This window comes from Pinus tabuliformis, chromosome X, assembly GCF_031772625.1.
Source record: "Pinus tabuliformis cultivar Carrire ecotype Pingquan chromosome X, CPIR1, whole genome shotgun sequence".
Lineage (NCBI taxonomy): Eukaryota > Viridiplantae > Streptophyta > Pinopsida > Pinales > Pinaceae > Pinus > Pinus tabuliformis.
In genome coordinates this window covers 63,163,116-63,177,945 of record NC_142308.1, presented here as the reverse complement: position 1 = coordinate 63,177,945, position 14,830 = coordinate 63,163,116, and the positions used below count along the sequence as shown (strand labels likewise).

Here is a 14,830-nt window from a genome sequence, read left to right as displayed (position 1 = left end):
CTAAATGACTTTTGGGCAACCCTAAGATCTAATGGCTCAGATTCATTTAGATCAAGGGATGAGAATAAATGTGCTTTTAATTCTCACTTTCTATTTTTTAACTCACCCATTAAATAAAGTACCCACATTGTACTTTATGTCTAAAGTCACTTTTCACTTTATAATTTAACATTGACTTTACCACTTATAAAGTCACACTTAGGAAAATAATTATTTTGGACACTTTTCCCTAAGTAGAGACTAACTCATGGGAAACCACTTGTACAAGGTACATTAAAAATCAACAGCGGTAGCGATTGCGAGTTGCAGTTGTGGAAGACGACAATATATAGTTGATAGTATGGCTAGTTGACAGGCGGTGGCTACTATGATGACTGATTTGACGGTGTGCAGGGAGGGTCACTGCAACAGAGCTTTGTTGACAGCCTGCCTCTGGAAACACTTCCTTAGGTGATAAGTTGTGGCTGCATACGACTGCAGGCAACAATTTTTATTCTTTTTTTTTAATGGTCAAAGCCTTGATGGCAGAATGGAGAACCTCCAAAACTTGTGTGGCTAAAAGTGTCAATTAAGTAACAATGAACTTGACAAAGAGTTGATGGCTAAAGCCCAGATCAGATTGGCTTTGTGTAGCGGTTGAGCGGCTAGAGGAGCGAACAACTTTGATAGAAAATGTTATAAACGAAGTTCGTACTCACAAGTTACTCCAAAACACTTGGAATATGAAGATATTCATTGAGGATATATATCTATATATATATATATATATATATACAAAATGTATGAATGAGTCTTGAAAATATGATGGTGAGATTGTTAAAAATGAGGGCCCACTTATATATCTAGGTAGGTGCCCCTTCATGAATGGTCATGTTCTTAGAGACATGCCCCTTCTATACTAATCAGTAAGGCATCTAGGCACATAATTCTATGTGCTTTTTTGGCAGTCTTTCGTAGACATTTTCAGCATTGTCTAGGCACAAATTTGGAGGGCATATTTCTGTTATTAACAGCAGAATTTTGCAGGATATTTGAGGTGATTTCTAGGGCTTTTATGCACATAAATCAAGGCTGATAACTAAGGCTGTTTATTTACGGAAATTAAGGTAAATTTTTTGTGTTCTTGTCTTTGCTGGACAGAACAAATTCAGGTCCTATTGTTCTTTTAAAATTCTCTCTTAGACTAAATAAGAAAAACACTCTTGCTGTTTTTTCCCTTGGGATTTCTAGGGTACATACTGTGTCATTTTTGTGTGTGGTTCTGTTAAAATTTCCGCTGCAAATCTGCTTAAAGGTTATATGTATTTAATTTTTAAGTACATGCATGTGTGAACACTCAATGAAAATTATTAAATCAGCTGCAGAACCTTCAAGAAATTAACATGGTATCAGAGCATTAAAACTCTGAGAAATAAACCAACACTTGACACATATATTCAGATCAACAGGGATTTTGTTCAATAGAGCAAACAGGCTTATGATGTCAACCAATGTCAAATATGAGGACAGATTGGAGGTAGCCTCAAACTTTCCTCAGTGGAAAGTTTGGATGACAACTGTTCTCAAGGAGAACAAGTTATGGGGTTATGTTAGTAGAGAGGTGATTCCACCTAAATCAGACCTAGTAGTTTTGGACCTTCATGAGGTCAAAGAAGCCATAGCCCAGAGGATTCTTTTAGATGGTGTGAAAGATCATCTAATCCCACACTTGGCTTAAAAGAAAACAATTAAGGACATGTGGTACACTTTGACAAAACTCTATCAAAGTGGTATCCCAAATAGGAAGATGGCTTTGAGAGACAAGCTCCATAGTATCAAGATGTCCAATGGAGAGAACATGACTTGTTACCTGAAGGCTGACAAGTGTCCCACAAGTTAGAGATGAGCTTGCAGGTATAAGGGATACTGTTCCCAATGAAGAATTGGTATGTATAGCCTTGAATGGGTTTACCAAATAGTGGAATGTATTTGTCAAATGCATAGATGGGCAAGAGAAGCTTCCAACATGGGAAAGGCTGGGGGACGACTTTACCTAGGAGTAGATATGCGAAGGATCTTAGAATAAGTACCATAAGTAGCAAAGTGAGGGAGAAGAAAACCTTGCACTTACAGGCAATGGAAAAGGAAAAGGCAAGAAAGGATCTAGTAGTGGGGCAACCCTGGAAGGGGAAAATAAGAACATGAGCAAGATAAAATGTTTTGCATGTCACAAACCGAGACATTATGTAAGCCAATGTCCTAACAAGAAGCAGAAGGACAAGGAGAAGTATCGCATGGCACCTTCAGTAGAGATTGAGGATTTCTCTTAGAGGTTTGAAAAGGAGTTTTCATTGTACACTTGTCTTTATAGTTCGGTGACCATAGGAGTATTGTACATCGACAGTGGAGCCTCTTGTCACATGACTGCGGTGAAAGGATTTTTCTCAAGCTTAACCCATAAAGACTTAGACCTTGAGATAGAGCTTGGTGATTATGCCAAGTACAATGCTGTTGGCATTGGTACATTGGCATTTGAGAGGGAGTCTGGGAAGATGCTTTATTTGAAGAATCTCTTATTTGTTCTAGGCTTTCTAGGCTTGACGAAGAATTTGATTTCAATCCTAGTGTCGGAAGAGAATGGTTATGTAGTAACCTTTATGGATGGGAAAGTAGTTATCCATGCTAAAGGTTCCAACCCCAGTTCAACAAAGTTGATTGGGATTAGAAAAGGAAAGCTTTACAAGCTTGAGGCAAATTCAAATCAAGCACTGATCCATGCTAGTACAAATCTATGCAAGCTGTGGCATAGATGGATGGCAAATTTGCATCACGGGGCACTGAAGGTGCTACGAGAGATTGTTACTGGACTTCTAGAGTTCAGTACAGAGCATCATGGAGTGCAAGGGATGCGTGCTTTGAAAATATGCAAAGAATGTGAAAATTCCTTGAACTGTAGCAACTGGAAATTATTCTCCTAACTTTAACAGTTTATTTGTCTTCAGTTAAATTATTAACAACGAATAGCGAATAATTCACATTGCAATTCTTCACAACAAAATTACAGTGTATAAATATAAAAGACGGAATTGAGAAATAGATGCGCACACAATAAAAAGTGACACTGTTATTTTTGGACTAGTCGCTAGAAAAACCTAGAAGGGAAAACTAGTGCAACAAATGAGGGCTTTATCATATGCAACAAATATAGAGAATTACAACTAGATGCCCAACTGGAAATCTGCTGACAATTTATCACAACTAGAAAATATACTGGGAAATTCCTTTTCCCTCAGAGCTACTCGATCTAGCCTCTTTGGCAAACTCGCACTTCCTAGCTAATTCGCACCACTGGACTGGAAATGCACACTGCTTGTTGGAGAAAAATTCGTTCTGCCTCCAGAACACCTCTAGATGAGTTGTCCTACCTTCCTCTGCCTCTGGAAACAATTCGCTCAGTCTCCTAGGAATAGATCCGCGCCAGTGTTACTTGGGAGCGGGAGCGGGAGCGGGGAGCGGGAGCGGAAGCGGGAGCGGGAGCGACCATTTTCAGAAGCTCCCGGTTTGGGAGCGAATCTCGGAGCGATTTTTTAAAAATATATATATTTTTTATATTTTTTAATTTTTGATACATATATGTCAACAAAAACATGTAGAATGATGAAATAGACATAAAAAACATAAAAAAACATAAATTGATCATTGAACCATATCACATCAATCATCTAGAAATTATAATCGTCATCAACCTTAGTAAAATAATAAATTAAAATAACATTCAATTCAATAACATTTATCATCATTGATCACCAAAGTAACAAGTTGTACTTGTAAGCCAAGTTTAACCATTACAAGAAGTAATATCGAAGATATTTCTAAGTCCTAACTTCTAACTGTTAACATGATATGAAATGTTAAAAATTTATAAAATGAAACATGAATAATGAGATGAAATGAAACAACTTTAGTCTTTCACAAAGCATCATATTCATAATTCACAATCATTACCAATGAGTTATAATTGCCAAGGCCCAACTTCAAACTTCAAATTTTCATTGTCACAGTGATATAATGTTTACAAAAAATATCATAATGTCATAATGATATGAAAGAGTCAAGAGTCAAGAGTCAAGGACTCAAAACTCAACACTGAACAGTTATGAAAACTAAAGTGACAAGTCTAATAGAAACTAAAAAAGACAAGTAAACTGTAAATCTACAAGTGGCCCTTGCCACGAGAGTCTCCAGGAGTATAAGTAGGTCTTGGCGGTCTTCTAGGAGTCTCCCGCCCAGACCGACGACCAGAACTAGAGCCTCCACGCGAGGGTGTCGATGGAGGTGGCGACAGCAATGGAACAAGACTCGGGCCCCGAGAACTGCTACTGGATGGTGGAGGTGGAGGTGGCATGGCTGCTGCAGCTGCTTCAGCTTCATCCCGTACAAACTCATCTTCTAGTTCTTCCATATGTACAATGCCATCCTCCAAATTGTCGTCCTCAGGGTGATTGTCCCAAATTTTATATGTGGGATCTTCATTAGCCCGATCACAGTAATGGCTCAACAACCTCAAATTGTAGTGCACATAAACCAAGCTTTCTGCTCGGTTTTCGTTGAGCCTGTTTCTTTTCACATTATGTATATAACTGTAGGTGCTCCAACACCTCTCTGCAGAAGAAGAATTTACAACCTGTGCAAGAACTTTCAATGCCAATTTTCGCAAAAGTCCGTCGCCGCCATATGTTTCCCACCATGTGAGAGAATCAAATTTATCTTTGTCGTCCATTGCATGGAAGTTACCATACAAACCACTGCCAGTGAAGTATCTGCCTATTTCAAGGCGCACAGCTGCACATTCCTCCCTGTCAGGCACCAACTTTTCTAATGCATCCAGATATCCTTTAGTTACCTCTCGATCTAAATGGGGTTTGGTCCTAACACCACCCCCTGCTGCAGGTTTTCCCAACCAAGAATCTGAGTAGTATTTTGGCGTAAGGATATACGCCAAGCAATGTAGTGGAAGGTTAAGCCTTTTCCACCGTTCACACACACAATCGTGAATCAGATTGTACAAGTCGGGATCTCTGTTATTAACAATGTCTTTTATTTCCCCCAACATGGTATCCATTTGCTCATACACCTCGCCAATCACTGGTTTGTCTGTATCTGCAAACCGAATCATGTTATAAATTGGCTTGGTGAAATCCAATACCTGTCTCACAGTTGTCCAAAACTGCCCATCAAGAGCGGCCTCCTCCACCGTTTCAAAACCTGCAATGTCAGCTACATCTGTAGCCCTTTCCTTTAACACCTGCCAATTTGGACTTGATACCATGCTAGCTAAACCCTCTCTTACCTTCAAAAGGCGCCTGAAGGTGAGGTAATAGCTACCAAATCTAGTCCTCGCAATCTTCAGCAACTCCAATCTCGAGTGACTGCGGAAAAGGCCATGGGTATTGCTATGATTTGTAATAAATTTTATCATTTTTTTTCCTCTCTTGTACAAATCACCAATCCATTGGTATTGTTCATTTTTGTTTTTGACAATATCATGCAACAGAAGGTTCAATGTGGGAACCAAACATCCAGACCAAAATATGTTCGGGTATCTATCCTCAATAATTGCTCCCGCTGCCTTACAATTAGGAGCATTATCAGTGATGACTTGGATGACATTGTATGGGCCAATACGCTCAATTGTTTCAAGCAATGCTTCTGCAATGTTGATAGCGGTCTTGAACTTGTCTGAGTAATCATGTGCAGCTAGAAAAATGGGACCACTTCGGGACACAGCAAGAACACTTATCAGTAGCTTGCCTTTTACATTTGTCCATCCATCAGATACAATGGACACCCCATTGTCAGTCCAAGAACTTGTCATTTTATTCAAAGAATGTGATATTTTTGCTTTTTCATGATCAAGGCCAACTGTTCTTGCCTTGTCATACCCAGGGCTCTTGTATCCTTTAGGGGCATCATTTATGGCAGAAACCATTTCGTGCCAATAAGGTGAGCGTAGAACATTGAATGGTATCCCATTTGCATAGAGGAATCTGTAAATTTTTGAATCCACATCATTCCTACACCCCTCATCAAGGAAATCTGATATGGTTCTACGGCGTAAAGATGATGACCCTGAGCCTCCATGTCCATATCCACTGCCTTGGGAGGATGCTGAAGGAGTTCTTTGTGAGCTTTCAAAGAAACCCCTTGATCTTTTTGCTTTGTATTGGGCGTCCTCCTCTTCCTTTATGTATTTGGCTCTATCTGCTGTTGACACCGCGTCACAAGTTCTGATTCCTATTTGTTTCTCTCCATCCCATGCCCTTTTCCCGCAAAGGTGTCTTCTCAAACGGGTGTATGAGCCTGTGAAATCATTGTTGCAATGGGGGCAATGAAATTTAGTGGTTCCACCCCCTCTCCCTGTTTCAGGCCTGTGAACATATTTCCACAATGGAGTTTGGTCTTGTTTAGTTTTTTGACCCTCATGTTCACCCTCCACATCCTCCTCACTGGGGTTTTCACCTATTTGACTTCCTCCGGCTTCTTCATCCACCTCTTCAGTTTCAGGCCCCCTCCGTTTCCTACTCTCCACCACCATAATAACCAGAAAAGGGACCAGGAAGAGGAAAATGCCAATAAAAATCCCCAGGTCCATCGTGTTTGATGTTTGTAGGGTTTGAGTCTTGAATCTGCAAATTAATTTAGTTTATTGGGATTAATTCATTTAATTTATTAATTTAATTTAAATTAATGATCTTTAAACTCAAACAGGTAAATTAAACTAAACAAACTAACTACCTAACCAACTAAACTAACTAAATGATTAAGTTACTTACCTCTGCAAGCTTGCTCCTCGCTCCTTGGCACTTGCTCCTCGCTCCTCAGCTCTGGCTCCTTGCTCCTCAGCTCTTGCTCCTTGCTCCTTTGCTCTCAAACTCAAGCTCAATCTCATTGAAATGATTTTGTTTTGGCCCATTGGGCTTATAAACCCAAAAAAATTAGTTAATTTTTTTGTTTTTTTCGGGTCCGCGGAATTTTTTTCCGCCGAACCGCTCCCGGAATTTTAAAATTCGCTCCCGGAGCGTTTTTTAATGCCCGGGAGCGATCAGGGAGCGATCGCTCCCGGGCATTAAAAAGCGCTCCGGGAGCGCGGGAGCGATCGCTCCCTGAAGCGCTCCCTCACAGACCAGGGAGCGCAAATTTTTTTACGGGAGCGCGCTCCCGAAAATCGCTCCCGTCTGGGAGCGATTTGGGGAGCGCGCTCCCGACCCGCTCCCGAGCCGCTCCAGCCCGGAGCGCGCTTCGGGAGCGGGTTCGAAGGGGGGGGGGGCGCTCCCCCGCATCACTGATCCGCGCACTAGCTATTGAATTGATCCTCCTTTCGGCAACTCACACTGGCAAACTAGGCAACTTGCACTGCAGAATACGGCGTTCTTGCTGGATAATTCAGCCTCCCTTTCCTGACTTTGAATCATTGGATAACCTCTTTAGAATTTATTTGAAAATTCTTATTGCTACTGTTATCACCCTAAAAAACTCTCCTAGGTTATATCTCAGAGATGCTCGGGAACATTACAAACTCAACAAAATGTTGGAAATGGATGAATAGAAGGAATGATGCATACTCAAGCCAGATAACCACTTCTACTATGCTCAACTCCAGACATGGGTGAACACCCCCAGACTACGAGGCTTTAGACCACCAATTACTCACAGTTTGAGGATTAAGTGAACATGGAGAATACTGACCACACCAGCAGATGCACAAGACCATGTGATGGTCATCTGCAACCAGTAAAGAGGTCTACAAATCTATTTCCTAATGCAAAGACAGGATGACAACTCTCTGGCACTAAGTAAACAGAAACCTGCATAGCACATGCAATGATACATACTAGATTTTAACACAGAGGTGGGATGACAACCCCTCTAATGCTAAACATCAAGAGCACATGAAAAATACATAACAGGCACAACCTAGAACCGAGTAGAAATGGAAAGTGAGCAATTAACAACAAAAGAAGCTTGTATTAGCTGAAAATGAAGACCAGACGCTGCAAGTATCACAGTGGTTATAGTCTCCAAAAGTTGAACCTTACATCAAAACTACAACCATCAACCTTGATTACATTTGTTTGCTGGGTATATATAGAGTTTCTTTAGAAAGATATGCTACTGTGCTATGTGTGGAGGGGTCATAATGGATCACCAACCACCTTAACTCTCTAAAAGAGTCTCTGCTACAATCTGCTTGCTTTAATGAACAAAATTGAGTTTTTGAGATACTCCGCTGTCCTTCTCGAGCAGGTGGAGTGTCGTATGGAAGAAGTTCCATAACTGGTAAATGTTGTGATCTGCTCGAGGCTATCCTTTTCTTCTCGGCCATCATCTTCCTTAAATGCAGTTGTTGAGGATCTAATGCGCCGGGTACTGGATTCTGGCCTCCTTCCTCCTTCGGGTACACTGGACAGGCTATGGACACGGGTAGTATGGCGGAGGCATGGTGGATAAAGATCAACCGTTGAATTGCGTGGATCGACGACGGGAAATAGTTTGCAGAGGGCATCGGGAAAGAATGGGAGCGAACAAACGAGAGCTGTCAGATCGCAGGAGGACAGATCCGACGGCTATCGGGCGAAAGAGTAGCGCGGGAGATAATGCGCGGGGACGGGCGGGACGGTGGTAAGTGGTATTCCCCGCACCGCTTTTCGGAGGTGGTGGTAATCGTACAAAGCAGCGCGATCGCAATCAGCGGGTGACACGTGGCAGAGGAAAACCGCTTTCCCCGCGGGTTAACACGTGGGCAATTCGCGGGATCGGGAAGTGCGAATGCCGTCGGATCGGGCAATTCATGAGGTCGGGAAGTGCGAATGCCGTTGGATCGCGCGACAAACGATCGAACGACAGCGAAAGAAACGGGGCTTAGCGTGCGGGGGGGAAAAGGTTTTGGCGGCGGGGACTGTTGGATCAGGACGATCAACGACTGCGGTCGAAGGATGGCGACGGGTTATAGAAACACGAGGTTGTATGGAAACGGTCTTATGGGGTTTAAGCGCCCGTGGCTTAACAAAAGGGGCTTATGCAAGGTTAAAGAGGAAAACAGAGGAAACTAGGCTCAAGGAAGATAAGCAGGATAGGGAAAGAAAGGGGATAGTGACTGACGAAGAATCTTGCTGCGCACAACCAAGGAGATCGAGCCTGTCTCTGACCTTAGAAAATCAACAACATGTAGCAGAGCTAACACTGGCTCCTTCTGGGGATGAGATCCTCCTTGTGAGGTCTCAAGAACTGCAGACCAATGCCTTCATACAAAACCAGCTTTAAAACATTGCCTAATATCCATTGGGCGTGGAGTCTAATTAAGTCTACGCTAAAACCTGTAAAAGAACATGCTTACAATCATTAAGACTCGAAAACAACATAAATCTTCAAAAACGGGCCATCTACTGGACCCTCAAAACTTTTTCTCCTCCTCTCGGTCGATTCATCATAGATCTGCAATATTGGGTTGATTTGATCCTCTACCTCAAAGAGTTTAGGGCATTTGACCTTATCTGGTAGATATGGATCAAATTTCATCCCCTTTCTGTATACTCTCATCCTCGGATGTTCTTTATGGGAGCCTTTGTACACCTGCTGAATAATCATGGTGGCGGTGTACTTCTTTGTGTCATCTGTGGCCTGCATGATTAATATGAATGGTGAACCAATATATTCTTGTGCGGGGCACACAGAGATATCATCTGCTCCTGCATCTTGCTTAGACTAGTCTTCATCCAAGGAGGAGTCCCAAAACTGTGCATCCTCTTCCTCTGTGATCTGACTTTCAAGCTGTGTGGAGGCCAACTGGGCAGGCTTTGGAATATCAAGACAGATAGTATCCATATCAGCCTTGAGCATTGAATTTTGTCCTGCCTCAGTGTTCAGGGGGCAACTTTGAGGGATTGTCTCTTGAACAAACAGAGAAGCAAAAGATGATGGGGAGCTTTCTTCTCCCTTTTTGATCACTGAACTGGGGATAACAACAGGCTGGTCAATTTGCAGACTTGCATAGTCATTAGAAGATGGTTTGGCTGTAGGCTCTTCAAGGATGGTAGGACCTGCTGCTGACTGCTTCTGCTGATGAGCTTGTTGTTCTACAGGTACAACAAACTTATGAGCAGTTCCCTTGGATAATGGTTCTTCATAGGCAGCTCGGGTTAAGAAAGGGGTAGTGCCCTTGTCTTTCATCCCTTGGACCTCCTCCTCTTCTTCAAACTGCTCTTCTTCCATGACTATACTTTGAAAAAGGATGTTCACCCTTTGATCTAGGTTTGCTTTTTTGCTTCTCTGCAAAATCTGCCACTGCTCCTGTGCTCCTCTATATGGATTTGGAGTTGGAAGAGAAAGGTCACAAGGAGCTCCTGCTTCCTCAGAATATGCTCAGCCTTTAATATGGAAACTTTAGAGGCTAATGATTCTATCATCCTGGCCAATATATCGACCTTAAGATCTGAGGATGATGAGAGCTCACCCCTTTGACTTCTCCTATCAGCATCACCTTCGAGTCTCTCTGCAGCCAAAATGTTCGATTCTACTTCAAAGGCTGCATCTTGCATATCAGCCAGAGAAGCACATCTTCTTTCTCTTAACAGCAGGCAGAACTGAGAATTGAAGGCATTGGCATAAGTGATCATAGCAGAAGTAGGGGTGGGTTTCACTTCGTATGGTATTCTGTTGTACAAATGATTGAATCTCTTGTTGAAATTAGACAGCAGCTCACCATTCTACCTCTGCAAGTTCCCAAATTCAGTATGATAATAGAGCAGATCTCTCTTATCCCCCCAATGCTTTAGAAACACATCATCTAAAGCCTCAATGTCTGCAATAGACCTAGGGGTTAATTCTCTAAACCATTTTCTAGCTTCCCCATCTAGGCTTTGGACAAACACCCTCATCCACACATCCTGTTCATAGATATCCAGGTTATCAGCATAGCTATAAAATGACTCTAGATGCTCTTCAGCTGTTACTCCTCCTGCACCAGTAAACTTAGCCATATATTCCTGATAAACTCCTGCAGGCATGGCATTTAAAGGGACAGGGAAGACCAAAGGTCCATACCTAGCAGCTACGATCCTTTCTATCTTTGTGAGGGCTTGCTGGCCTGCCATGACTAGAGTTAGGTGTAAGGATATTGGTAGACTGAGTGGTATGAAGCAATGTAATGGATGACAGAAACAAAGGAATATGATGGACTGTATGGGATGCCTTCTTTGGACTGAGATCCGAAAGGGAAATGAATGAACAAGAGCTTTATGAATCTCTGAAGGTGATTTTTCACTAACAGAGATACATGGGACCTTTAAGGGTTACCTGATCCTGATGCTCCTTTCTATGATGTTTTCTTCTGCTTAACGATCTTTTTAGGGTCAGGCACTGGTTTAGCTGGTGATTTATGAGGATTTCTTCGAGCAGGTCTCACAAACTGAGCCAGGACTGTGATGTTGAGTCGCCAAAGGATGGTCTTCCTCTAGTGGAGTCGCCAAATAGATGATTACAACCAGAAATGTGTCCAGACCTTGTCTATCATCAAAATCTGGAACTGTGTTGTTCTCCCAGGGAAGCTGAGCTTCAATCTCCTCTCCCCGGCAACGACGCCAATTAATGTTATCACCCCAAGAAACTCTCCTAGGTTGTATCTCAGAGATGCTCGGGAACATTACAAACTCAACAAAATGTTGGAAATGGATGAATGGAAGGAATGATGCATATTCAAGCCAGATAACCACTTCTACTATGCTTAACTCCAGACATGGGTGAACACCCCCAGACTACAAGGCTTTAAACCACCAATTACTCACAGTTTGAGGATTAAGTGAACATGGAGAATACTGACCACACCAGCAGATGCACAAGACCATGTGATGGCCGACTGCAACCAGTAAAGAGGTCTGCAAATCTATTTCCTAATGCACAGACAGGATGACAACTCTCTGGCACTAAGTAAACAGAAACCTGCATAGCACATTCAATGATACATACTAGATTCTAACACAGAGGTGGGATGACAGCCCCTCTAATGCTAAACATCAGGAGCACATGAAAAATACATAATAGGCACAACCTAGAACAGAGTAGAAATGGAAAGTGAGCAATTAACAGCAAAAGAAGCTTGTATTAGCTGAAAATGAAGACCAGACACTGCAAGTATCACAGTAGTTACAGTCTCCAGAAGTTGAACCTTACATCAAAACTACAACCATCAACCCTGATTACATCTGTTTGCTGGGTATATATAGAGTTTCTTTACAAAGATATGTTGCTGTGCTATGCGTGGAGGGGTCATAATGGACCACCAACCACATTAACTCTCTAAAAGAGTCTCTGCTACAATTTGCTTGCTTTAATGAACAAAATTGATCTTTTGAGATACTTTGCTGTCCTTCTCAAGCAGGTGGAGTGCCGTATGGAAGAAGTTCCATAACTGGTAAATGCTGTGATCTGCTCGAGGCTGTCCTTTTCTTCTCGGCCATCCTCTTCCTTAAATGTAGTTGTTGAGGATCTAATGCGTCGAGTACTGGATTCTAGCCTCCTTCCTCCTTCGGGTACACTGGACAGGCTATGGACACGGGCAGTATGGCGGAGGCATGGTGGATAAAGATCAACCGTTGAATTGCGTGGATTGAAGGCGGGAAACGGTTTGCAGAGGGCATTGGGAAAGAACGGGAGTGGAAAAACGAGAGCCGTCGGATTGCGGGAGGACAGATTCGACGGCGATCGGGTGAAAGAGTAGCGCGGGGACGGGCGGGACGGCGGTAAGTGGTATTCCCCGCACCGCTTTTCGAAGGTGGTGGTAATTGTACAAAGCAGCGTGATCGCAATCAGCGGGTGACGCGTGGCGGAGGAAAATCGCTTTCCTCGCGGGTTAACGTGCGGGCAGTTCGCAGGATCGGGAGGTGCGAATGCCGTCGGATCGCGCGGCAAACGATCGAATGACAGGGAAATAAACGAGGTTTAGCGCGCGGGGGGGAAAAGGTTTTGACGGCGGGGACCGTTGGATCATGATGATCAACGACTGCGGTCGAAGGATGGCGACGGGTTACAGAAACACGGGGTCGTGTGGAAGCGGTCTTATGGGGTTTAAGCGCCCGTGGCCTAAGAAAAGGGGCTTATGCAAGGTTAAAGTGGAAAACAGAGGAAACCAGGCTCAGGGAAGATAAGCAGGATAGGGAAAGAAAGGGGATAGCGACTGATGAAGAATCCTGCTGCGCACAACCAAGGAGATCGAGCCTGTCTCTGACCTTAGAAAATCAGCGACATGTAGCAGAGCTAACAACTACAAACCCTAACTACAATCTCTCCCTTAGGTCGATCTGTACCCTGCTAAATATTGCAAAATAGGGAATTCGTATTGCATGGATCACTCGGTGTGTTTTCTCCAATCCCTTCAACTTGTTCTTATGATCTTTTGCTAGAGCAGCAATGGTCAAGAACTAATCATGATTGATGGCTCAGATCATCTTAGACTCCGTCAAAGCACTTTTCCGGAAGTCTCTAGAGAAAAATCGATTTCCTCAATTAATAGTAAATACCCATTAATTAGTCAATTTTCCTAAGTTAGACTTAGGAACTTTTAATTATTGATCAATTAATTTAATTGAAAGGTTTCTAAGTGTTTTCTCTCGAAACCGTCTTTGGGTTTTGGAGATCTCGTGTTCCTTAACTTCTCTGACACCTTAGAGACTAGAAAACTTGTCTGATGCTACCATATCTATGAAAACTAACACTCCCTCTTAGTGAGGACCCATTCTACTCATCTATCCTGATGAGTAGCCTGTAGTTGGACTATCAGACGCTATTGATGTCTGACATCTATTATACCTCCTTTCTTCACATTTCAAATTGCTCTAACTCCCTGTCACTGTAAATGACTGTGAAGAAGTCAATCTGGCAAACACTGTCCACCATGCTACTACGCATAATCTGATCTTACACTGTTGATGCCTCTGCACTACCTTTGTGCTGTTGCAACCACTGCAACTGTGCACTAATCTACTCATAACTTGAAGATCAAGCTTCCACATGACTGCTCCCTTTGAAGCTAGACTCCCTCTGAGTCTCGATCTCCCATCAAAATATAACATGGAAATCTCTCTGGATGGAACTGTGCCTGCTAACTGCAAATGGACAATTCACATTGCTTGTGTCACTGCAACTAGCTCTGCAACTGTCTCGAGTGTCTGACTGCGACCGATTGGCTTTGCCACTGCCTCTTAAGTAACTGACTACGTCTAATTCTAGCTTTGCAACTATCTCTTGAGAATTTGATGGTGCCTCCCTAGCTCTGCATTGTTTGTTGAGTATTTGACTGCGACCTGCTGACACTGAACTCATGTACCTCCCGTATCACGATTGTTCCTCCTGCTACTATTGATTGTTGGGCTTCATAACATAGGTAATGATCCATGAGAGGAATATATACAACAACTGGATATATCTACTGATCAATCTATCTATGTCTAGATTTGGACCTCTTGTTGCTCCTCCCACGGATCATACCCATTTTGGTCATCTAAAGCATCACACTCCTCCATCTAGAGGTATTGCTGCTGCATCTCGTTTCAAGCCTTGTCCCTGATTGGAACCCAACTTCACTTTGCAACTCGCATTAGATAAGTAACACTTCCTTTGGCACTTGTCTCCTGCAGCTAGAAGTCGATTTGTTGCCTAGATCTCCGTTCTCGCTAACACGCAGGTCTCTTTTGCCAATCTCGTATGACCATCTTTGGAAAGCTACACAAATCTTCGATGCTCAAATAACTGGAGAAATTTTATCACACTCCAACTGGAAAATCGATCTGGAAACTCTATG

At 42.8% G+C, this 14,830-nt stretch overlaps 1 protein-coding gene across 3 annotated transcripts in view; it reads left to right on the top strand.

The window, feature by feature from the left end:
• Positions 1-14,830, top strand: part of LOC149138333 (uncharacterized) — a 439,570-nt gene that overhangs the window by 119,587 nt on the left and 305,153 nt on the right. The window lies entirely within an intron of this gene.